A 26,669-nucleotide genomic window follows, 5' to 3' on the forward strand; every position below is an offset into this window, starting at 1 on the left:
CTGACTGTGGGTCAAGCCTGAGAGGTGATTAACAGTCCAGCCTCCACGGACACAAATGAAGAAACTAATGAATTCCATTAGGATTTAGCAAATGGCCTCTGTCAAGGAGTAGCGACCGAGGAATCTATGCGAGTGTGTTCGTATGTGAGAGTGCATGTGTGCAGGTGTTTAATCACTTGGCGACTTTTAATTAAAGTCTACGAGATTACCTCAAGCAAACGGAGTAAAAATCTGAAACACTTAGACCTTATTTGGTATCAAAGTATGGCTTAATGGCCGCTGGAGTACTGTTGCCGAGGAATACAATGAATTAGTCCACTGCCTTTCAAGCTCTGTTTTAAATCCAGTCACACTTCACTGGCAAGAGAACAACAGCCCTCACAGAGCAGAGCCATGCATTTCAATTTAGAGCTCTTTGGCCGGTTTAAATTGCTCACCAGTTATTCTCTGTCTCACCAGTTCAACCTCTTTTAGCAAACTGTAGGACCTGATTACTGCCAGGGGTGGACTATAGGATATAATGACAGAAGCAGGTCTGGGGATGTGCTTTTAGGGTTTGCTAAAGTATGCACAGGCAGTCTGTCGCCAGGGCTGAGTATGTGCACAATGTTTATTGATATACTCAGCAGTTACCTACATTTTAAGATATATCACAAATAAAAAAAATACCTCCGACTGGTATTGATGCTCAGTTACTGTTACACATACTAGACATACTTAGATGAGAGTAAAGCCTGAGTATAACTAGTCTTGAGTATAACTACACTTATTGACACAAATAATGTGACCTGTGGAGCTCAAACTATTAGTCGATTAGACAGAAAAGTCGATTAATCATTGAAATCATTTTGGTTCCTTGGTTCCTCTTTACTCCGTCTTCTACATCAGACAAACCTCTCTGTCTGCTGAGGGAGCAGCTCATGAATTATTGAACACAAATTGGACCATGATTCACATGGAGCTGTAGGTCTTCATGATTATCTTCCCTTTAATACTGAAGTCTGAGGCTCTTTATAAGAGATACTGCATGTATCATGTTTGTTGAGGGGATTTGTAATGGACCCTGAACCATTGTAATACCATAACAATTACTGTTTGCTTTTCTACTCGGATGGTGACTCAGGTGTTTCTCTTGGTTTCATCGTGGTTCTAACGTTTGTTGATGACTTTCTAGATAATAGATTAGAATTCATTGTGTGAATCCTTGAGGTCTAACAAAATGTTGAATGCATTTCCTTCCTGTTGAAAGTTTGAAACCTGCATTACTTAGATCTGTGACTACTTACTCTCTTCGTCTTCTTCTTCACTGCCTTCGCTGTGCGTTTTTGTGTGTGTGTGCACAAGAGGAACAAAACATGGACACATGTAAAATTCATCCATAGCACGCCTAATCGAAAGAAGCTCTACAGGGTACTTTTTCAAGTTGTTTTTTCATTAGTATTAGTTTAGTAATTTAAATTTGTAGCAGCTTTTAGTTTTTTGTGTGTATTTTTGGAACAACATCATACAGTATGTTCACCACTATTCTCCTGTTGTCTCTTCACCTTTGAATACGCATATGTAAACATTACGCAGTGTATTATACGGGACACAGGAGACGTTCCTCACCAGGAGAATGACAGCAAATCGTCAATAGTTCATTCAAATGTCAAATGTTAAATGCCAAACACACCGCACCGTAGCAAATGTGATGTCAAAACATCTTGACAACGGGAGGTTTTTCCTTATCTACTCTGAGAGTTTAAGGATATAAGATGTTGTACTGTATTCTGTACAGATTTTAAAGCCCTTTAAGGAAAATTTGTGATTTGTGATTTTGGGCTAAATGAATAAAAGTGACTGTATGAAGCATCTAACTCTAACAAATAGAATTGCTGTTCTCATCCCATCTTGTACCAACAGCCAACATATAGTAGGTTTCTTTTAACTGTGAGTATGATCTTTCTCTAACATAACGTATACAGTAAGTACTTCCTGGGCTTAACCATAGTGGAGGTATATCAGAAAGCTGTCATATGAATTGTTTTTGTAATGCTTATATGTGTTTTGGAAGGCAATAACAACCTATTTCACCCTGCTGATAGGCCAGATCAGAAAACGCTTCAATTGGTCATCTTTGGAAGGCAGTGACAATCAAACTATTAATTTGGAGGACCTGTTAGTACACAGATATCTATAGGGACGTGTTTAGCCTAGCCTAGCTTAGCACAAACATTGAAAATGTGGGGAGCAGCTAGCCTCCCTCAAAAGACAATAAATACACCTTTAAACAACTCCAAAAACTTCTTATATACATTGTTATGTTGTTAGCTATAAAGCTAGACATTAATTCGCCCAAGTCTGAGTTAGAAAGTTGTGCAACTTTACTTTGAAGATAAACACTGGGACCAGCTATTGCTAGCATTCTTTAGATGTTTTGTTAAACCACAATGTGTTTTAAATCACCATGTCATGACTTTCCCACAAGCACTTTGTTTGAAGCACAGACCTACTGACTGCTGAACAGTTTCCTCCCCTGCTGTGTTGTTATCAGGTGTGTAGATCCAGCTCTGACAAGTGAAGCCAATGCAGAAGTGACTTAAACCTGCATTCTCTCTAACAGCCATCAGGGGGCGACGCCACTGGCTGCAAAAAGAAGTCTGAGAAAATGACTCTACTTCACTTAATTTATTACCTCAGTAAAAATGTTATGTTTATGGTCTCAATCACTAGTTTCAAGTCTTCTTCAATACATCATGATGTTCATTTTATAAATTATGGTCCCATTTAGAGTAAAATAGATGATAAAGCAGGTCATGCATTAGGGTGCGGCTACCTTGTGATTGACAAGTCGCTACCATGACGACAACGTTGGTTATTTATATTACGTATAGTAACACCAGATTAGAACAGGAGTATAGGCGTAGCGAGAGCTGTTGCTATTTTAGTTAGTTAATTGAAAGTTAGTTGAAAGTTAATTGTAACATTTTGGTCACCTAAAGAAGTCTTGTTCAGTGTTTGGTTGAACTAAAACACTTTTTTCCAGTAAGTACATTTTGTTTTAATCCTGTTTTTCGCTAGCCAAAATTAGCATTAGCGTTATCACAGTTAACCATAGAGTGTAAATGCACCGTGCGAACCAAGCTAGCAGCTAGCAGCTAACATTAGGGTCAGCTCCACCCTCTCGTCCAAATATGGTCACTTCTGGCTCCAAAAACCCAAGATGGCGACGGTCAAAATGCCAAACTCACGGTTTAAAAACCATTGAGTGACGTTATGGTGGCTACGTCGATTATTTTATACAATCTATGGTTGTTATTGATCTTTAACTCCCAATAAGAATGCAAACAAGTGTATTTCCAGACGGCAGAAGATTCCTTTTAAGCAAGCTCAAGCAGGCCAAGAATGAAAAGAAATGAACCGCGCAACATCTGACCTGTAAAAGGGAAACATAACATCATGACAGCTGAAGTCCCACATGCTCTGTATGACATGAATAAATGAAACTGACTTAAATAATGTGTGAAAAAGAAATGTCAGGAGAACATCTCCAGAAAGTATCAGGATGAAGAGATAACCACTGTCAGTGACAAGTGTCTATCAATCTGACATCTCCATTGAGAGATGTGGTTTCCGCTTCTATGTGGTTTGTCTTGTGAGTTTTTTTTTCATCTGCAGCCTCCCCTGAATTCACCAGGAGTGTTTTTAAAATAATCTGTTGACTTTAAAGTGAAAACCAACCGTAGTGTTGTTCTTCCCCATCCCTGTAAAGCCCCTGGAGGAAGCATTTGATAACAGATAATGGATTTACTGTGCTGAGGAGGAGAAAACTTGCTTTATTATATAGTCTTGGGAGGGAGGTCGGGGTAGAATAGAAATGTATGGATGTACATTTCTATTGCTGCTTGTGTCTCTTTCTTTTCAAATTTTTCCGTCTCCTGTGAATTTTCTGCTTTTTGATGTCACAATGTTTTTATAGACAACCGTGTGGTTGCACTCAATTCAACCTCCTACACGGCGTGTTGGATACAAAACACTTTGAACTTCTTATGGTCTGACCTCAAAGAATTTTCAGCATTTTGACAAAATAAAATTATCTTGAGTGGGATGTACACAATTCATGGATCCGCCCAACTTTTCTTTTTCATTTAACATTTTTATTCAAAACAGAAATTCCTTTCAGTCTAAGGAATAGCTTATATTTATTACATCTCACACACTCTGTGGCCCCTGACAATACTTCAGTAAAATGCAGCTGTTAACATTCATGTATGCAGATTGGGACTTGACTATATCGCAGGTACTGTGGCACAAAATCAGTCGAAGCTATCCTTCATCCCAAGCAATGTATTCATAAAAAAACATGAAATCACACACACAGATACTTCAAAGACATTTCCCTTTGTCCTACTTTACATGCAGGCCACACATGAAAACAAAGATTAAATGCACACACACACACACACACACACACACACACATGCAAACACACAAGAGTGCTTCTCTCTCCTTTCTGTTCAAGACACAGTAAATAACCACCTCAGCGCCACCGGAGCCCAGCAATTTATGCATGAAGAGGATGCAGAGAAGAGAAAGATGCATCCATTTTCTCCAACACACACATACACACACACACACACATAAACACACACACACACACACACACACACACATACAGATTCAAGGCTACGTGTTGCTCTCAAAACAGCAGCATGTGGCTGTTGTGGAAAGCATCACGAGTTGAATTACAATGTGGTGATTGAGACATAGCACATAAATGAAATTTAAAATGGAAGGAGAAGCCTCACAATCAAACACACACACACACACACACACACACGCACACACACACACAGCAGATGGGTTGGCCCCATTTTCAGATCAGTTAGCAGTAACAGATGGCAGCAGTGTGTATGTGTAAGGACGGGTAAAGATAAGGAGGAATACATAATAAAAAAAAACACCTATACAATCTCATAAAATCAGATACAGTATCTCTACAACAAGGCTGATAATGTTTTAATTTAAACATCAACAACTTTAGCAACAAACAGAAGTTGAAACACCAGTGATCTGGTCACAAACTAACAGTTTTTTTCCTTGTTGTAGTCCAAACTCTAATAAATTATGATGAAATTTAGCAAAAAGGTAGAAGTGATATTGCGAGAGGAGTCTCCAACACAAACAAGTAAGTAAAGTTTATTTAGTATAGCACAGAGAAACATCATAAAGTGCTTCACAAGGGTAAAGTTGTTCAAAATAAAACCATAAAACAGTAAAAGAGAAAGAATTCAACCTAACACACAAAACTACAAACACTAGACAGCAGGAGGCGACACAAAGGCCAGTCTGAATAAAAGAGTCTTCAGCTGCTTTTTAAAGGCAACAACTTCCTCTAAAACCTTTGAGATAAAAGGCAGCTTAGAGATATACGCCTGTAGTTTTCAGGAAGGGATGGATCAAGGTGAACAACTGCATGTTTTAAAGAAGCTGGGACACAACCAGATAGCAGGGAGCTATTTATAACAGAGACCAGGCATGGACTAACAGACCATAGAAGTTGGTAAAATATCTGCAGGGCTGGAGGAAGGTTTTCATGCTGCCCACCAGATCAATGAGGTCTTGCAGGGAAATAGAAGAGAAGCCGTCCGGAATTGACGGCTGAGTTTTGAATAAGCAGAAATGAGAGTAGAAGAAGGGGGTGATGCTCACCAGGACATCTCTAATCTTATCCACAAAGAAAGAGAGAAAGTTTCTGCAATCTTTATTTGAAAAGACGCACCAGGAGGTGCAGGAGTGACAGTGTCGATGGTGTCGAACAGGACTTTAAGCCACTAGAAACTGGAGACAAATCCCTTGTATGTATAAACATATTTGGCCATTTAAAAGCTATAATGTAATTATTCCACATTAAAATGTCTAAAAACAACTAGACCTATGTTATATATGTTGTTTAGTTGTGTACTTACATTATCCCAAATGTTTCCAACAATGTTCAAACCCAGAGAAATCTGTAATTTAATCAAAGTAACGGACCGTTTCATTTGGTCGCCTGTCGATGACGTCATACCTCCTCTACCAAAGAGTAAACACGCACCAGATGCATACGGCGGCGCTGTGTTTGTCCGCTACAATGGCGTCTACCAAAGAGTAACTTACACACATACAAGATAATACATCGGCGTTGTGGTTGTTCCACACAAACTGTTATAAATGGACTTTTATTCAGTTTTAAGCCACATTTTCATGATAAATTTAGGTGGTTTTTAACTATATCTTTTAGCCGGAAGAAGGATTTTAGTCATTGGACGTCTGGATCTTAAGTTATCAGAGAAATAAACTGGACAAACGTTAGCAGCAGCTCGGCTAACAGCCCCTCCAGGAAGTCCGGTGGTCACCAAACATCGTCGGAGAAATATTGATTTTTTTAGGTGAAACAGCTTTAATTAGTATTTTTAATTATTTTAATCTCCGGGTCCGTTTGTTCTGGAGAGGAGGAGACCTCTGCGGGTAAAAACATCCCAAATGATGAACACTGGAGTAATCCTATCCCAATGAAGACAACAACTCCCATGATGCCTTGCTGCTTCACACCGTCATCACACTCCGTCTTTTGTTATTGTTTTGATTGAGACCCCTAGCGGCTGAAATTACATATTGTGTGTTTAAGCTGATTCTGATTCTGGTAAATGTTCTCTTTACATTTCCAATTATTCAGATATGTGCAGCTGTGTATTGAGACATATTAAATACATATTTTAGGTATATTTTTTTATGTTTGCAACATACAGACCACACAGACAGAAGCTGGAGAAGTGGATTATTGGGAGTTACATGGATGGAAAGAAGTGAAAGTGAAAGTGGGTCATGTTTTGAATCCTCTGCAAAGGAAACTACAAACCTTTCAGAGCCACTTTTCAAGCCTACAGGGGGTCAGTGTTTGATACTCAAAACACAGGTTTACAGGGAAATATCTAATCCAATCATCCCTACTGTATGTATAATTGATTAGTGCTGCAATTGTCTACAGGAAACCCAACAGAACAGAAACCCAAGAGCACCTTGACGAGGAGAGAAGACACCATTAGAGATGCACATAGAGAACACAGAACATGCTACGAATAGATAACTCAGTGACTGACACACATCCATCTACTCACCCAGCAGCTAATGCTTTTTACACAGACGTCGCTCCTTCAGACTGGTATTGAATAATAGCTATAATAGCCTGGCTCTGGTGTGTAGACTCGGTTGGAGGTTTATGGGTTTTACAACAAGAGTAATTAAAGTGACTGACAGGCAGACTGGGGCAGAGGACATACCAAAGCCAGGCTGTTGAGATAATTATTGAATTCTGTTAAAAGCTTACAATGCTGCCTGCCTGGGAGGGGGGGGTGGGGGGGGATGGAGGGGTTAATAGGAATTTAGCAGCAGAGGTGACGAGGACTGTCAGCAACTCTGCTCTCTCCACGCCGCATGTCCTCTAGAGAAATGGTAGACAGTGTAGTTAACACTTCAATCATCCTCTACTTCTAAACGTTGCCTTCGCCGTTGCTACCAGATGACAGCGTCTCTGTGAGTCTGTGATTCTCTGTGTTAATGCGCTTGACAGCGGAGGCCACGCGTCTGTTGGAAATGTAAATGGCCGTGACGGCGGCGCTGACACAGTTTTGGATTCCACGGGCATTTCAAGACAATTTTATTGTTTTGGGTTTTGTCCGTTAATAATCGATGATAACGATCCAGCACAGTTCAACTTTGTTCTCTCTTCTGTCAGTGTTGAGCAGAAATCTATAAATACTGAACATAGCGGCTCAAAACGACGACTCTCAACATGAGTTTCTTCTTCTGAAACTTCTGGAGTTCAACTGCAAAAACTAGTCAGGTTCTTTCAATTCAACTGTTTCTATGTCTAACGACGAGCTAACAGTGTTACACTATTACTACGACTCCGTTGGACAGAGCCAGGCTAGCTGTTTCCCCCTGTTTCAAGTCTTTATGCTAAGCTAAGCTAAGCTAAGCTAAGCTAATGCCTCCTCGCTCCAGCTTCATATAAAGCTTATAGACATGAGAGTGATTTCACATCTAACTCTTGGCAAGAAATTAAACAGTTTTTTAAAATCATAAAACAGGACTTGAGACATGAAGCCACACAACATGTTTCTTTATTTAGACTCTGACACTGAAGGGACCTGGTTTCTACTACTGACAGCTTTCAAAAGGAAAATATTCAAACGCTGTTATTTTAATGGTCAGCATTCAGACCATTATAATAACCTGACAGACTTGTATCTTGACTCTCAATGTGCTTATGAAGAATATAATATAATATAATATATATAATATAAAACTGACATGAAGCTTCTCTAAAAGGCCTCAAAGTACTTCAGACATTCAGTGTTTTCCTTCAAAACTTTAATCTTGTCAGAGTTGAGATCATCACAGGTCTAATCTTACTTATTATCAACCAAAAATATGGTTCTACTTTTTCTGTGTAAAGAATTGTGAGCTAACAGGACTCTACAACATGAAAGACAGACCTTAAAACAGGGGAGATATTGAGGGAAGAGGGATGAAGAAACCCGCAGAGAGCGCGATGAACAAACACATTACCTGTCTGTACTGTTTACTCTCTGGCTGGATATTCTCCACAGTAATAACCTTTAGCAACATAACTGAAATAACAATAAAATGATGTATTAAGAAAATAGAACACGAGACATATAATTGCATAACTCTGAAAAGAAATTATGTTTCTGAAAAATCAAATTATTTTTAAACTCTTTACCACATTTCCCTGCATGCTGTCAGTAGTTCCAGTGATTCCTAACATGAGGGGACGTTACGCTGAGAAATCGCTTAATAAATCTAACAAAATGATTAACAAGAAAACAAAGAAGAAGAAAAACATATCTGCTGCAAAACAAAACTTTCTTTTTTCTTGTTAAACATTTCACTGCTTTACCTCTGCAGGTGTGTAAAACGTATTCAGATGAAACAATCTGAGAGGAAAATCACTGTTTTTCAATGGTTGAACTGCTATAAAACCCTGTGATGAAGCTCGATATGATCCGCTGTGTTAACTCAACATCTCTGAATGACTGAAGGAAGATAACAGAATATCAACGACATGAAGATGTTCTTCACAACAACAACAAATAAAGAGCAACAAACAATATTTCATGTGAGATTCTGTTAAATTAGATTCACACAGAGAAGTAAAAGAATCTGTAACTTCATCGAGGATCGATCGTCTTCCCGTAAAAAAAAAAAGGACGGCAAAACGATCACCACAATTAAAGCGGCTCTGTATCAAAATCAATCACAGAGTCACCTGAGAAGCAGAATATATCCCAGAACAAACACACTCCCTCACCAGCACAAATACATACATGCATAATAAGGTTGTACAAGTACATCAAAAGACCTCCGTTGACCTCGTGAGATGTTCCACTCTAAGGAAGCATCAACTATCAACACATTATCAGCTGTACACACACACACACAGACACAACAAGATGTCTTTGTTCCATCAGATTCATGTCAGCAGCAGTTTTCTCAGTTGGCTCTAACTGCACTGAGACGATGGATTCAGCCTCATAAATAGTTCCATGTAAATTACCCTTGGGTGCTGATATTGACTTTCTAAAATGAGCTAGGTTCGCCATGTTGTAATAAACCAGATGTTTTTTTTTTTGTTTGTTTCACACACACACACACACACACACACACACACACACACACACACACACACACAGGCCTAACCAAATGTAATTTACCAGCTGCTTTCTAATGGGGCTTCATCTTTCAATATAAATGTTAATAATCTATGATTACTCTCTGCGCTGCTGCACAGGGGGCTGAGCTTCTCTTTCATGTATTTATGGAAGTTTCTCTCTCTCTCTGTCTCTGCTTCTCTCTCTCTCTCTCTCTCGTTGTTCACTTCATCTCTTGCTTTTGGGAGAATGTTTTTTTGAATACAGACATCAAGTCAAAAAGATTTTCATCTTTTTGTTTTTCGGCAGCATGCAGAAGCATCTCTGTGCGTCGTTAACCTTCATTCTCTCTCTCTCTGTGTGTTAATCATCTGTTTCGTTTCCTCGCCGTTTTGATTCAGGGCAAACCGGCTAAATAATGCAGCAAGTAAAATGATCAAAAGTAGAAATCAGGGAAGCAAAGCTGTCAACACTGTTTAGAAATGTCTTGAGTCTGAGCAATAAATCACTTCTTGTATCGTTACTGGAATAAAACAAATCAATTAAACATTATTAATTCCTTTTTATATTCACCTGTTATGACGTATTTCTCTGCAGTCATTACGTTTCTATCAGACGACTGATCGGTGGGATGATACAGTATCAATACTCTGAAGGAGTGTTCAGACAGAACATAACTGCGAATAAAGTCTGTATTATTATTTGAATTACACGTGTTTATGTTCTATAAACATCTGCATGTTCCTCATTGATATCTTGTACATTCAATGCTCTTTATACTGCTGAATATGTTGCTTTATATAGTACATTTCTATTTCTATTTTATATTATTTACTTTACTTTTGTGGTATTTGTATATTTTGATGGTTACACACAACAACAAAGCCAAAAATCATTTGTAAAAGAAGAGTGAAGGGCAAATACTTGGACCAGATATTTCTCAGACTAAATGAAGGAAATGTGGATGATTTTAGAATATTTTATTGAGACAAAGTTTGTTTATGACTTCTTGTGTTAAAGTCAACATGTGTTTGATCATGAAATTTCTCCCCTGACAGCTGGTCTGACTGATGAGGGGTGTCTGGTACACCAGGTCTAGACCCAAACGCACGACTCGAACAACAGGACCAAAAAACAAAGTCTTTTAAGTGCAGGTTCGATACAGACGGGCAGTCAGAGACAGAGACAGAGTCAAAAAATCAGATCCGGGGTCAAAAAACACTCGAGACTATAACAAAGGGCGAAGACGAACTGGCACGAAGAGCAGGAATCACACAGACTAAATACACAAGGGCAGGAAGTGGATCTGAAACGAGAGAAGAGTTAGAAACCAAAATAAAACAGGAAATGCAGAAAAAACCAAAACATAACCTAAAGATTCATGACACTGACTGATCCAAACACAGAGATTAATGACCTGAAAGCAACACATCGATGGCACCAACTTCCTCTAAGATTGTTTTATTTTTCCACAAATACAAACTATCATCAAAATAATTTTTAAGATATTATAATAACATTAAAACATCTGACCTGTAGAAGCTTTAAGATGACAACAAACAGTGACGTATCTGACATATTTCGCAAAAATGTTAAAAAGGATTTTGTAGAAAATAAAAATTCCTCAAATTAAGGTATCAAAATTAAATTAACTTAAAAGTCCAAACTATCCCTTTAAACCCTAATGACTCTCACATATGCACACATAGCTGTCCCTGTCATGACGTGAATGTGGAGGCTATCTCCATCCCATTTATTTTCCATTCGTCAGTGTCTGAGCGAGGTTATAATAGCTTGGTAAAGAGCCACATTAGCAGGATGTGGCGCGACAAAGCTATGGATTAATACTCTCTGATCCCTCGCTGTCAAGCCCATTAAAATGTATGCAATTTGGTATTATCTCTGGCGCCATGCTTGCCTGTCTGCTCCGCACGGCGGTGACTGAGTTAAAAAAAATTATTCTGAATGTATCAGTCCCTCATTTGCTGTTTAATGACTCACCAAGTCTTCTGTTTTTCTTTCCGTCGTCTTTTGCCTCCTCTTCTCCTCTACCCTCCGTAAAAAACTAAAGATAGGGCATGCCTGTCATTTGTCTGCACCTGTCAATCATAATTCACTGCTGAAATTACATCCCCCCCCACCCCCACCCCCCCACATCACGCTGGCTCTGTGGAGGGTAGAGCAGGCTATAGTCTCATGTATACCTGCAGATATTCTGCTCCTACTCCCCGAGTCCAGAGAGTCTATCTGTATTTTTTCTCTTTATAAAACAAGAACTTGTGCTGGAATAAGTTAATATCGATTTTCATGTATTGTCAGCGTCTGCCTGCACACTGCGTTGAGGACTTTCATGTCACTAAATATATTACAAATGGACTCAGACTTGTGAAGTGCTGCCGTTTGGCTGCTGTTTGATGATATACTGGTTTTCTTATGAAAAACACGTCTTAGTCCAGTTATTGTGAACAGTAGGGATGTGCAGAGGGACCAGTATCTGTATCTGTATCTGTATCTGTATTTGTTGAGGCAACAAAATTATCTGTATTTGTATTTGAATAAAAGTGGAAAGTTTGTTTTTGTTTTTATTACGCTTTTAATTTTAGAATATTAAAATGTTACAATAAGTGTTTATGAATAAACTACCTTATGAAGGAGGTCCTCACACCGGGTCTGGAACTGGAGTCTCCCAGATCATAGACGACTGCACTGACTACTGAGCTAAAACTTTACTAAGACAGACCTCTACCTATTTATACACCCATAACACAGAGACACCACAGAGTGTAACGTGTAGGGAAGAACTTCAAAGCCAATTCTTGCTTTGCACTTTTCATTTATTGCCTATTTTTTACAACCTAACTTTGTGGAAAGGAGAAGAGGAACAACAGGTTATGGAGAGTCCGTTGGGAGCACTTTGCGTGTGTCAGCAGCTCAGCTTTATGTCTGGGGAACACCCCCAACTCCAGGACTGATGTCCAACTTAGGAAATGTGCGTCATGTAGCAGGTGGATGTGACTCCCCTCGTTGAGACCTGCTGATAGACGTCACAGCGGAGCAGAGGAGAGACACTGAGATAGCGATGTAACCGACCTGCACGCTGGTATTTGACATGTTTTGTTTTTTCTTCCTGAACATAAATAATTTTTAAAATATTTGTATGACACAAATATTAATAAAAAACCCACTATTTGTGCTTTGCCGAATAACGTAGTTGTATTCAGGCACATCCCCAGTAACCAGCTGTAATATGGTGACTATAATGCATCTTGATTAGTATAGTAGTGATGGTGATTTGTACAACTGATCAGTACCACGTCGTTAACTGGAAGCCTCATCCTTGGTAACCAGTATAAAGGTCTGCTATGCTCAGCTGACTCTTCATTGGGTTTCATTTGTGTTTCATTGACATTAGCAAAGCCTGTATTAGTGCAAATTGGGTTTCCAGTGCTGTCAGATAGAATTAATGGAAAATCATCTGCAGGGTCGAAGCTGCAGCTGAAGACACTGAGGTCTCGTCCTCTGGTGGTGACGTAAAGGTAACAAAAAATATAATGATTTGACTGTTTCCAGGCAAAAATGTATACATTTAGCCCCTGAGCCTCTTTCTAGATATATAAGATATAAGACAGTACCAGAGTAACTAGCAGCACGGTGAATGGCAACTGTTAAATACCATAAATACCATATCGTAGATCTAAATTCGGACAATCAGCCTTCTCCATACAGGGCTGTCAACTCTGGAACACATTACCAACTGAAATCAAATTAATTTCAGATATAAAATCTTCTACAACAAAGGTTCAGTGCTGGCTAAAAGCAAACCAGAGCTGTACCCATTTTTAGCTAATTGTATCGTATTTTCAATTTTTTTTCAAATTATACATCACAATCAATGTAATTCAGTATGTGTATTTTATTGTACTCCCATATCTGTAGTTCACTGTGTTTTTTATGATGATGAAAGCTGTATATTTTAATTAACTAGGGACAAGAGTTGAAAATTAGCAACAGCTATAAACTCTCTGCTCTGTATCGGAACTATGTTAAATTGCATCCTCCCTATAAAAATAAAATACAAATAAATAATAAATAAATAATGGAACAGTGAAATGAAAATGTAATATTTAGTCTACAGCGCTGCTCATCCCTGTCTCTGATACAAATCTACCAATGATAACCGTGATCTTAAGTAGCAGCAATAAATCAGCTGGAAGTGGTTCAGGAGTTAGAGAGAGTAGGTCCTCTCTTTGTGGAGTCGTCCTTGTGCGTCTTCAAGGTGCTCAGGTGTCCTTTTTAGTAAACTGGAAACTCTTAACATGAGTTTGAATGACAGTGTGAGTGTGTTTGCAATAAACAGGTGACCTGAGCATGTTTGAACAACCTTCACCAACCACATCACCACCACCAAGCCCAGAACCCTGAACAGGAATAAGATGCAACTTATTCACATCCAACAGCTAATTTAGGGAACAAACTTGTATATTTTATTAAGCTTTTACTCTTTACAACAGCTGGTTGGCTGAAAGATGTGTGATTTCACAAGTTGTACTGTTTATATCATGGATGTGTTATTTATATGCAATTCGCGCTGAAAAGGTGAAAAAATGTGAACCTTGTAAAACTTCAGGTTGTGGTCGGCTTTGATTTGATGCTGTAGATGTTTTTATTCTCTTTACATCTCAGTTCATGTCAGTTGTCCAGTGAATTCTCACTATTCAAGCTGTTCTTCTTGCTTTTCCCTTCTTTTATTTATTTACTAGTACGTCTCCCTCATACAAATGACGTTGCGGATGAGAACGAGCGGCAGCGACTGGATTTGAAGCCTTAACATTAGATTTTTTTACATATCAACACCAGCTGATCCAGACTGGAACAGATCAGTCGTCAAGCCCGAATCATATTCAGCTCAACGGTCGTCATGCATATTCCCATATTAAAGCCGTGCAACACCTTCGATAATGTATTTGCAATGCAAATCAAAGACAAAGCTGCAAACTGTGTGACAAAACGATGACAGATGAGGTTGGTTTTTTTTTTGATCACAGCTCGCGACAGTCTTCATTCCAGAAACTTCTTCATTCCAAAAATAGTAGCCGTCAAAAAAAAATCCATACTTGTCTATTAGTGGTTTGAACTGTAGTCAGTGCAGCATCTGCTCATTATCTCTGGGCTCTGAGAAATCCACATTCTTCACGTCACATTGGTGTGAAAGATATGGAACAGAGGCAGAGTGGACTGCTCAGTGATCACAGTGCTGAAAATAACGCAGCTGGATGAGCAGTGGAGCACTCAGAGAGGGTCTCTGCTGATTAAGAGCCGCCGATTGTCTCATTCACACTGACACATATTCTCTCCTTGTACATTTGATGCCTTCAGCGTGGCCTCAGTCTACTGAGGACGCTCCACAGATCGGCTTTCTTCTGACATTAGACAAAAAAAAAATAAATAAATTAGGTTGGTTTTAATGAGAAGAGAAGAACTTGCTGTTGTTGTATTTGCTGTTTTCATGTTCATCTTGACCCGCCAGCAAAGCAAGAAAACAAAGAGAAAGAGAAAGTTTATAAAGTTTAATAATTTCCAAATTCCAATTAAAATCTGGTTTCAAAAATATTGGATAGTGTCGTCCTGCCCGTTGTGCTGCATCATAGTGAAGTATGAGCTCCACTAGTCATCACAGATTTACCAACAGAAGCTTTACATGCAGAATTTTTTACTTTTTTTACACGTAAATCTCAAAATTAAAAATACTCCTAGAAGAAAAGCAATGTAGCAATTTTTAAAAACACACACACATGCAAACTTGAAACAAATAGATTAATAAAATAGACAAACACGACACACAGAGAGAGAGAAATCAACCAAACTGAAATAAAACAGGACAAGAAGGGAGGTCTATAGAAAGGCTCGCTGATATAACACATAAATGGGTTTTTAGGCGTCCAAGGATTCAGCAGATCTAACAGAGACGGGGTTAAGAATGCAAATGCGTGGTCACCTTGTGTGGCGGATAGATAGATAGATAGAAGGGGAACAAGGAGCTCAGGAATGTAGCTAGAGGCGAGGTCATGGATGCTTTACATGTTATCAGCAGGATCTTGTAATTTATTCAGAATTTTACTGGAAGAAGGAGACAGGACGTATCTTGCTGCCCAGTATGTACCAGTATGCCATAACCTGAAATACACACAAATACATGCATAGGATATACTATATGTAATTAATATATATCAGTCTTAATGTTGTGTTAATGTTCATATTACTGTTATTGTGCACTGACCAAATATTCATACAAATTGTACTGTGATGCTGTGGCAACATTGTTCTTACCAATAAAGACCTTTAAATTGAATTGAAATGAAAGTCTCGGGTCCCAAACAGCCCTGTAATCAATCCAGATTAACAAAGTGATTGATCTCCGCCATCTTCAGACATAAAACATAAATAGATGCAAGTAAAGCTTTCAGATCGTTTCCCTTTTCTTACAGCAAACCGTGTCGACAGATGGCTGAACGTCTGGCCGTCTAACCACGAGCATCTGCATGTATCAGTTCATTCAGGCTTCATGTTGTCTGTTTGTAGGACTGATAATGGTGTACAGGTAGTTTTTACCTGATGGTGGAACAACACATCCTGTTGCTAACAATGGCTGAGAACATCTACATGTTACATTACTGTGCTGTTCTTCTCACTCCGTCATTTTATTGAACTTTAATAACACTGTGGATATGAAAAGTGCCTGCTGTTATTTTTTATGTGTAATAAGTCTCATTAACATCGTTAGGTCAGTGATTGTAAGAGATGAGTAATTTGATGATACAACTGAGATACTAATGATTTGACTGGGGGCTCTCGCACAGATGATTCAAATCATCAACTTTAAAGGAATAATTAGACATTTGGAGAAACGCATAAGGTTTAGAAACAAGGAGACACAGTTAACCTGGTTCTGCTCAAAGGTAACCAGCAGCATCTCTTTACTTTAATCTGTACAAAAACAACAATATGTGGTTTTACAAGGGATTATGTCATGTGTCTTGTGTATATATATAACAGTGAGGTTATGCCATGTTTGCGATATGTCGAATGGTTGGAAAGGATTGCAAAGATTCCCATGTTAATCATCTATGTGCTCTTTTATCTTCTACTTGCACCATAGTAAGAAAAAAATGTAACTAATATCACTAATCTAAACAACGTTAGAAATACTGTATAACCCTGCCATGTTATTTTCTAATCTAATTACGGTAATTACGGTAACTCTGCAGCATTACAAGGCAACCAGTGGAGACTCCAGGAGGTCACTACGCTTTACAGATGATGTTGCATCACTAAAAAGAGAAATATAGGCAATAAAACCCGGTACAACCAATGATTTAAGACATTTTGTCTTAAATATGTGAAAATATACCATTGTCTGGGTGAATACTCTTTTCTGATTGGCTGGCAGGTGTGCGTTAAAACTGTTTAATGCGCACGTAGTTCAGCTCGAGTTTAATCACAGCTCTAAATTCATCCGCTGCTCAACCTGTAACCATGGCAACATCAAAGAGCACAGCTGTCAAAGCTTACTTGTTATGAAGTTTTAAAGAATGAGATGCAGCAGAAGCAAAAAGAGATGGAGAAGAAAATAAAAGGCACAAGGAGCTGAGACCTGAAGAGCTTAAAATGAGGAAGAGGAGGAGATTAAAATAGAAAAGGCAACAGAGTGTGCAGTTAATATATATATATATATATATATATATATATATATATAAACAAAGGAACACTGATTGGAGACTAACTCTGCTGTTATGCTTAATGACACCTTATGTGAATTCCATACCTCGGTTCAGGCTGGCGGTGAGAGCAGTGTGGCAAGTTGTCATGACAACGGTAATAACCTTTCGATTTTGAGTGCAAAACTTTTACCAAAAATTTATTTTTATATTGTTGGCGAACAACCATGGTATAAGCAGGATAATCGACTTGTAGGTGTGCGTTAAACGGTTTTAAGGCGCTCCGCTTGGCGTTGGGTAGTTCTTCGCCTCCACGTTGTACCTTAAAACCATTTAACACACACCTACTCGTCAATTAAACCTGACATATCCCACTTCTCTTAAGTAAGTAAGTAGACTTTATTTATAAAGCGCCTTTCAAAACCAGAGTTTATTTTTCCAAGAGAAAAATAAAATAGAATAAAAATAAAAAGTGTAACAACACATAATATCAATATGAAAACAATAAAAGCATAATATCTACACAGAAGTCGGATACAACAATAAAAACAGTGAAAGTGATACAGAGAGTAATCAGATATTAAGCAATAAAGTGCTTAAAAAACAGGTGAGTTTTTAAGAGCTTCTGCATTTTTTATTGCTAGGGGAAGACGGTTCTAGAGGGACGGGGGGGACAACCGCGAAAGCATGGTCACCCTTGGTCTTAAGCCTAGATTTCAGCACAGCCAGAAGGCACTGATCAGCAGACCTCAGTGATCTCACTGTGGTCAGGGGACACAGTTATTCAGAGATATAGAGTGGGGCCAGTCCGTGTAGTGCCTTATAGGTAATTAAAAGAATTTTAAAATAAATTCTACAAGCTATTGGTAGCCAATGTAGGTTGGCCAACACTGGTAAGATGTGTGCCCTACGCTGTGTATTAGTTGGCAGTCTGGCTGCCGCATTTTGGACCAACTGGAGGCGAGACACAGAAGAACGACTCAGGGTTGTGAATTGCGATAGACAAGATGGGAGGACACAAAAGCTTGAATTATTTTTTCCAGATCTTGATTGTATAATATGGTTTTGATTTTTGCAATGTTTCTTAGGTGGAAGAAACAGGATTGGACCACTTTCTTTGTGTGAGACTCAAAGTTCATGTGACGGTCAAAGAGGACTCCCAAGTTTTGTGAGGCTTGCTTGACGTTTACTGCTAATGGACCGATACACTGCTGTACTTTTCCAGAAAAGCTCTCAGGGGCCGATAATAAGGACTTCTGTTTTGTCAGGGTTAAGTTGGAGGAAGCCTTTGTCCTTCATGTCAGTCTTCCAAACCAAAACATTTTTGAAACTGAAAGTATTGGTATGACATACATACTTATGAATTACAGGGAAAATTCCCCACATACAACTTGGGTTTAAAAAAAAAAAAACTGAACCTACTTTTACCACATGTATTGTTCTGAAGAAAATGTGTCTGTGCTTTATAATATTCTCTGAACATCTAACTTCAGTCTGAAGAGCACCAACCTGAGAATATAAAACATTAAGATGATCTGTGATGTTTCATTTCAGTTCAACAACACAACAAGTTGAGCAACCAAATCACGTCGCACTCACAGGGTGGTCAAGGTAACACAGTGGCTCATTAAGCACATCCTACACACACATACACACATCATTAATAGATTATTATCATAATTAGAACAAGATAGTATAGAAAACATAATGTACAAAAGCTTTAGGGGGATGACTATTCTCTTTGGTGACTGTATAATTAATATCAACCCTATAATAAGCTCATGCTGTATTCGTGATTAATTATTAGTGTCATGTTTTGCCATGTGATTACACTGTAATCACATAAGCACGGCGCATTAGAATATCTTCAGGCTACACAAAAACACTTGAGTGGAAGAGCTGTACACTCCTGCAACCTTCACTGCATTTATACACACGTTGCCTCCATAATCTTGGAAGGATTACTGCCATCACTGAAGGGTGGAATATAAATTGTTGTAATAATCAGCTGCCCAAACTCTATTTAGAGATAATAAGAGGATTCAATAGAGGATGTAATAGGCTTACCTCTAACTTCACATCTTTGTCCTTGATGTCAACACAACGGCGGCGCTCATTAGGCACAAGAAAATCCCTCCTCTCATGATCTCTCCAGTGATGGCGAAATCACAATACGCACTAATAACACAGTGATAATGAAGCTTCGGCACGTCCTGAAGAGTATTATCACATTGTTATAAAGCATGTGACACTCAAGCTGTACCTACAAATGGCTCTGTGATTACAGGTAATTACAGGCTCCTCCAGTTCCTGCCTAACGGGGAACGTCTAGACTGTCAAGACTTCTGGTTTGGATCAAAGAAGACGCACACACTGCATACAGCAGCAGACCGAGAAAAGTGTTTTGTTCCATTTGACAAGATGTAAGAAATTACTGTCAAACTGAATTTAAAACTATAGCTTCTTTTATAACTATAACTTCACTTTTTTGTGGCCCCAAAATGGAAAACAAGGTAACTTAGAGGTAACTGTGTCAAACTGAGATAATCTTAGAAACTGACAGCACATGTTTTTTAGTACATAGTCTGTCAGAGTTTCCAACTTTAAGTCCTCTGAATGTTGAAGAGCCTGAAAAGGCAAAATCTAAAGAGCTCTTTTGATTTTAATCCACTATGATGGACATCAAATATCTTGCTTTGCTTTTTTAAACTTGTCTAATCCTTCCCAGATAATTAAGTATACAGGAACCAGCATTTAATGACTTTATAGCTACAGTTTAATTGTTGCAGGTTAACTTTGTGATTTAAAATTGTAAGAGAGGTGTATTTCTACTAGGGATGTGCAGAGAACCCAGTATTTGTATTTGTATTTGTATCTGTATTTGTTAAGGAAGCAAAATTATTTGTATTTGTATTCGAAAAGTGGAAAGAGGTTTAAAAATTTGTTTTTATTACGCTTTTAATTTTAGAAATTTACATGTTACAATAAGTGTTCATGAAGTGTTCCCTTGGGAGCACTTCACTTGTGTCAGTAGCTCAGCTTTATCTCTGGGGAACACCTCCAACTCCGGGACTGATGTCCAAATAAGGAAATGTGCATCATGTAGCAGGTGGATGTGACTCCCCTCACTGAGACCTGCTGATAGACGTCACAGTGGAGCAGAGGAGAGACACTGAGATAGCGAAATAACTGACCTGTGTGCTGGTATTTAACGTTTTTTTTTTCTTTCTTCCCGAAAACAAATAATTTTTCAAATATTTGTATGAAACAAATATTCGTAAAAAAACCCACTATTTGTGCTTTGCCGAATAACGTATTTGTATTCGGGCACACTCCTAATTTCTACATACTAGAGGGACCCAAACATTCCTGGAAGCCATTGTGAGGTCAGGAGTAGGATGCAGTTATCTGATCTGCCCCTTGGTAGCGTTTGCTTACAGCTTGGTCAAACTAAAACTGGGACTGAAATGAGAAGATTCGTCATCATGGAAGAAATCCAGGAAGAATCACAGAAGGCTCTGAACACGGTGACAAAAGATTGTTCTTGTCTTTTTACTCCAAATTTTCTCTTTTCTTTTTCCTGTTCATAAAAAAATGTTGGTCTAATTCTATTAGATTGCTGTCCCAAGGCATTACCAGTCCAGATACTGTGATATGGGTCTGCTTCAATCTCTCCTCCCATTTGGACGTGCTGGGAATACCACAACAGGGAGGACGATACAGAAAGTATCCTGATCAATTGCTCCAACCACCTCAATTGTCTGGCTATTATTTGAGGAGTATTTGACAGCTCTGTTTCACTCTTCATACAAGTGTGCAAGATACAACAATAATGGATAAACCAATCCCCCTGGAGATCTACTGAGCCCACGCTAAGTGCCCCCTTCAGGACGCCACATAGAGGCAAGAAAGCCAGATATTTCCAACATAGGATCTTAAGAAGTCAGAGCTGTCTGACTTGACCTTTCTTCCTTGCCAGTGATGCTTTGTAAACTCGGAGTATCAAAAGCTTCAGTGACTCTTCAGCCTCTTTGAGCCTGTGGTCTTAATAAGTGAGCACTAAAGGTCACAAGCTCCGAGTGTAGAACTTTGATACTTCCCGAGACTGCTGCCGTTTTCTGTGCACCTTGCGAGTACTTTCGGTAAAGTTGTGCAAGAACGGCTACTCCTCTTTCCCTCTATAAACCTCCATTGATGTCCCAGCGCTGTATAATCACCCAGGAATCAATTTTTTTTTCTTTTTCCACCAGAAGGATTGATATACTTCCAATGCTTCATGTCTGCTAAATCAAAACCGTATAATGCAGATAGCTTGATTTGTTCTTCCTCTCATTACTCAGCTTTCAATCATGCTACTTCCTTCAAACTGTCCGATAAAGGTGTTAAGCTCTTTGAAGAAGAAATTAAAACCGCCTTTAAAGTCCTTCCAATTCATTCTGATTACTTGAGCTGTTGCCAGAGTGTGCTGGCAGGCCTACCACCTGCTCATCAGACTCTTGGAACTCGAAGGCAATACTTCCTGGGTTACCTGAATAGCAGCAATGGTCCCCTGGAGTCCTGTCAGCACCTAAACTTACCCCACTGTCACTGCTGCAGTCCTGTGGGGATATAAATGATGAAAAATTAGTGCTCATCTACTGAGACAATCAAGTAAAAGATAATCCCATATTGACCCCTCAGCTGGCAATATCACATCTTTTCATATTTGGTGCCAAACACAAGCTTGGTTCTGGTTTCTGAGTCATTTTTCATTCCTCTTTGCAGTAATTGTGAGAAATCTCTCCGCAGTCCCTCCATTTACAGCTACAACATTCAACATTTAAGCGCTACCATAGATAACTTCATCAATGTTTGACAGCTCACCATCATTAAGAGCCTCGCCCTCGGCACCTTCTCTTCATATTAGACAGATCTGAATTCCTCCTGCTCCTTCCACAATCTAGTTAAACTCATTTTTTACCTCTTTGAACATTGTCACACTGACAAGCTTTGTCTCCTGGATCCATTTGTAATTTCCTTGACATCACTAAAGTCTACCCGAAGTGAGTTTCTTTTTTCTAATCTACTGGTATCCTCTTGTTCCTCTTGTTTTCCATCAACACATTCCCAGTTGTCCCAGTTTTCTCTATTTCTATCCAATATGAGCCATCTCACCACTGTTATGTTTCAGACCTGTCAGAGAACCACCTGATCTTGCCCTCATAAATGAAACAAAACCGACCAAACTGACAATTTATCCATACAAATTTCAACACTATTATAACAATTAAATGGATAAAAAAGTTTGAAAAGTCATGCTAGAACTATTAGCTGAGAAATTTTGGTGATCAATTAAAATTCTATGTCAACCATCATGCAAAAATGCCAAATATTCCAATATTCCAGTTTCTCTAATGTGAGGATTCTCCTCTTTCTTTTCTTTTGTCTTCGTCTTTTATCATTGTAATTGAATATATTTGTGTTTTGGACTGTTTATTTAGTTGTGACCTTGGGTTTTGGGAATTTTTCAAGATGAAATATAATCCATAGATTAGTCAAAAACAAACCACAACCACCTTAGAAAATGCAAAAAGTAATTTAACCAAAATGGAGAAAAGATTATCATTTAATCACATATATAATAAGTAGGGGTTTGCCCGAATACAAATACGTCATTCGGCAAAGCACAAATATTGGGGTTTTTACAAATACTTGTTTCATACAAATATTTTTAAAATTATTTGTTTTTGGGAAGAAAAAAACAAAACATGTCAATATAGTTGCTATCTCAGTGTCTCTCCTCTGCTCCACTGTTACGTCTATCAGCAGGTCTCAATGAGGGGAGTCACATCCACCTGCTACATGATGCACATTTCCTAATTTGGACATCAATTTAATTTTCATCTTTAAAGGTATAATATGTAATTATTCCACATTAAAATGTGTAAAAACAACTAGACCTATGTTATATATGTTGTTGAGTTGTGTACTTACATTATCCCAAATGTTTCCAACCATTTTCAGACCCAGAGAAATCTGTAATTTAATCAAAGTAACGGACCGTTTCATTTGGTCGCCTGTCGATGGCGTCATACCTCCTCTACCAAAGAGTAAACACGCACAAGATGCATACGGCGGCGCTGTGTTTGTCCGCTACAATGGCGTCTACCAAAGAGTAACTTACACACATACAAGATAATACATCGGCGTTGTGGTTGTTCCACACAAACTGTTATAAATGGACTTTCATTCAGTTTTAAGCCACATTTTCATGATAAATTTAGGTGGTTTTTAACTATATCTTTTAGCTGGAAGAAGGATTTTAGTCATTGGACGTCTGGATCTTAAGTTATCAGAGAAATAAACTGGGCAAACGTTAGCAGCAGCTCGGCTAACAGCCCCTCCAGGAAGTCCAGTGGTCACCAAACATCATCGGAGGAATATTTAATTTTTTAGGTGAAACAGCTTTAATTAATATTTTAACGCTTTTAATCTGCATGTACATTTGTTTTTGGAGAGGAGGAGACCTCTTCCGGTAAAAACATCCTGAACGATGAACACTGGAGTAATCCTATCCCGGTGAAGCTGGTTATTTAACAACGAAGACAACAACTCCCATGATCCCTTGCTACTTCACACCGTCATCACACTCCATCTTTTGTTATTGTTTTGAATGAGACCCCTAGTGGCTGAAATTACATATTGTGCGTTTAATTTTCTAAAATTATGAGTGTAATTAAAAAAAACAGGATTTTTAAGCCTCTTTCCACCTTTATTCGAACACAAATACAAATAATTTTGCTGCCTCAACAAATACAGATACAAATACAAATACTGCGCCCTCTGCACATCCCTAATAGTAAGTACTGTAGAAGAAGAAGAACAGCATAACAGAGATGGACTTAAAATACATTTTGCACATTTCTAAGAGAAGGTTTCAAATACTGTGGGACTGACTGTGTCTGCCTCTTCTACAAATGAGCAGTACACATTCATCAGAGCTCATTCGTACAGATTGACCTTTCCTTTTTCGTGATGTTACACATCATCAGTTTCATGTTGCTGAGTATTTTTGGTCTCCGAAGCTGAATTTGTCTCTCCGAGGCCACAGCGTTGTAGTAAAAAAAAACAACCCAAAAACGTACCTCCACCACATCCAGCTGTCTTTGTTTGCGTGTGACGGCGTCTTCTGTCCTGAGGGACGCCTTTCCTGTTCAGCATGCCCGCCTGCCTGCCTGCCTGCCTGCCTGCCTGCCTTAAAGCTTCTCTCTTGTCACGCGTCATGCCCAATCAGGCAAAATCTCAGCTTTCTCACAACAGAGGCAACAAACTCTATCTGTGTCTCTCTCCGTCAACCCCTCCAACTTTTCACCCCCACCAACAAATCTCCTTTTTAAAGACCTATCTCTGCCGCCTTGAAACCTTGAAATTACTTCAGAGATACAACCAGCAGAGGTGCAGAGAGAGAGGCTGACAAGGGAGGTCCACACATCTTCTCGTTTGGTGTCAAAGCTGACAGCCCATCAAGAGAAAACTGCAGCGGATTAGACAGAACAAGGAAGCACCAACACACACACAGAGAGACACACCTAAACACACACAAACACACCATTAAAAGCTTTTTCTGACAAGACAGCAGCTAATAGACCACACACACACACACACACACACACACACTAACACACACAGAGGTGTGTATTTGCTTCTGAAAATTCAGTCACTAACAGAAACACACACATTAGTATTCTGGGAAGGTAGAGAAAGAGAAGTTTGACTGACCTCCTTTGTTGACCTATAAAATAACCTTCTTGTGTGTGTGTGTGTGTGTGTGTGTGTGTGTGTGTGTGTGTGTGTGTGTGCCGCTGTATGTTAAACAACCAAATGTTGAACGTCATGATTTACAGCGGCTGTTAAATCCACAGAGCTGCACTGACATCTTACTGAAACTATTTATACTGATGAACTCATCAAGTCAATTAAATGAACTGTTTGGGTTTTGGGGAATTGGTCGTTCTGGGCTCCTAAATGTCTTTTATTCATTCAGTCTGAAAGTTCTTTGTTATAAATCACAATGAGTGGGGCTTTTTTTTTTTATACTTAATCAGATATGTTTTAATTAACTTGTTTTTAGTTTATGCATTAGAGAGATTAAAATATGTACAGTATGTTCACTCTGGATGAAAGCTTCAGCTGAAAATTATGGCTTTATTAAACAGAACAATGAGTGAATGAAATGAGGTCACAGGAGGCTGAGGATCAGTGAAATATGTCATCGTATTATCTCAGTACTCAGTTTTCTCATGAGAGGAGAGATTTACCCAAAGTTCAGCAGACAAAATACAGATTGAACTGATCGTCCCTGAATCATTTTAGCATCAGGCTTAATTTCCAGCAGATCAGCTGTTAGTTGATATTCAGTTTGAAGGAGGTCAGTAAGTCTGATTAATTACCCGAACAATCAATAATCAAGCTGTTGGACAATCTGATGGATTTCTTGCAGGTTGTAATTTTGGTTTCATTTCCCACATGACTGCTGTCCAAAGATCTGTTAGAAACGTCTTAATGTTTTCAGAGAATTTCACAAGTCGGACTGTGATATAAATAAAACTCAACTTTGCTGTAAAACAGACAAAGATAAAACATATCAGCTTTCATTCAAAGTGAGTTAATGTAAACAGAAATATAACATTAAAGCTGCAAGCAGCGTTGGTCGGGACCTCGCACTCTGGCCCGTCGGGATCAGATCATTTTGCTTCTTAAAAATGAGGGATATTTATTACAAGTGTGGTGTGCTTTTATTTTGAAGATTGATTGACAGGATGAGAATTTTCTGCAGGGTGAGACATGTCTGTCTTGCTCACACCTGTGTCCTCAAAATCATGCAAGTTTTGGGCCCATTCACTTCAATTTCAATTAGTAAACTGAAAAATCTTGATGAGTTTGTGTGTAAAACAAATTAATTTCCTAATTTTCATCAAGTCTATTTTTAGAATAGGACTTATGACCAGTGTCATAAGTCACGTATCAAAGTTTGAAGCCGATACCATTAACGCCCTCAGAGGAGATAGCATTTGTTCAGGGTCCAAAATTGGGGCAAAGTCTTATTTTGAAAGGCTGATTGCGGACTTCCTGTTGGATTTAGGTCAGGGGTGTGTATGATTTGTAGGTCTTGATGAGACAAACAACTGAGTTTTGGTTTGATCTCTATGACATTCCTACGGGCCATGGCGGCCATTTTTGTTACATAGGTGGCGCTAGAGACATTTTGGCACTTTGGGGG

At 38.7% G+C, this 26,669-nt stretch overlaps 2 long non-coding RNA genes across 2 annotated transcripts in view; one reads left to right on the forward strand and one right to left on the reverse strand.

Moving 5' to 3' along the window:
• The window catches only part of LOC137169885 (uncharacterized), a 152,312-nt gene that overhangs the window by 69,807 nt on the left and 55,836 nt on the right, over positions 1-26,669 (forward strand). The window lies entirely within an intron of this gene.
• LOC137169261 (uncharacterized) lies at positions 10,822-12,607 on the reverse strand. Its single transcript, XR_010924427.1, has 2 exons — positions 11,697-12,607; positions 10,822-11,001 (listed from the first exon to the last, which is right to left on the reverse strand). It is a non-coding gene; the product is annotated as an uncharacterized lncRNA (long non-coding RNA).

Source organism: Thunnus thynnus, chromosome 18 (genome assembly GCF_963924715.1).
Source record: "Thunnus thynnus chromosome 18, fThuThy2.1, whole genome shotgun sequence".
NCBI lineage: Eukaryota > Metazoa > Chordata > Actinopteri > Scombriformes > Scombridae > Thunnus > Thunnus thynnus.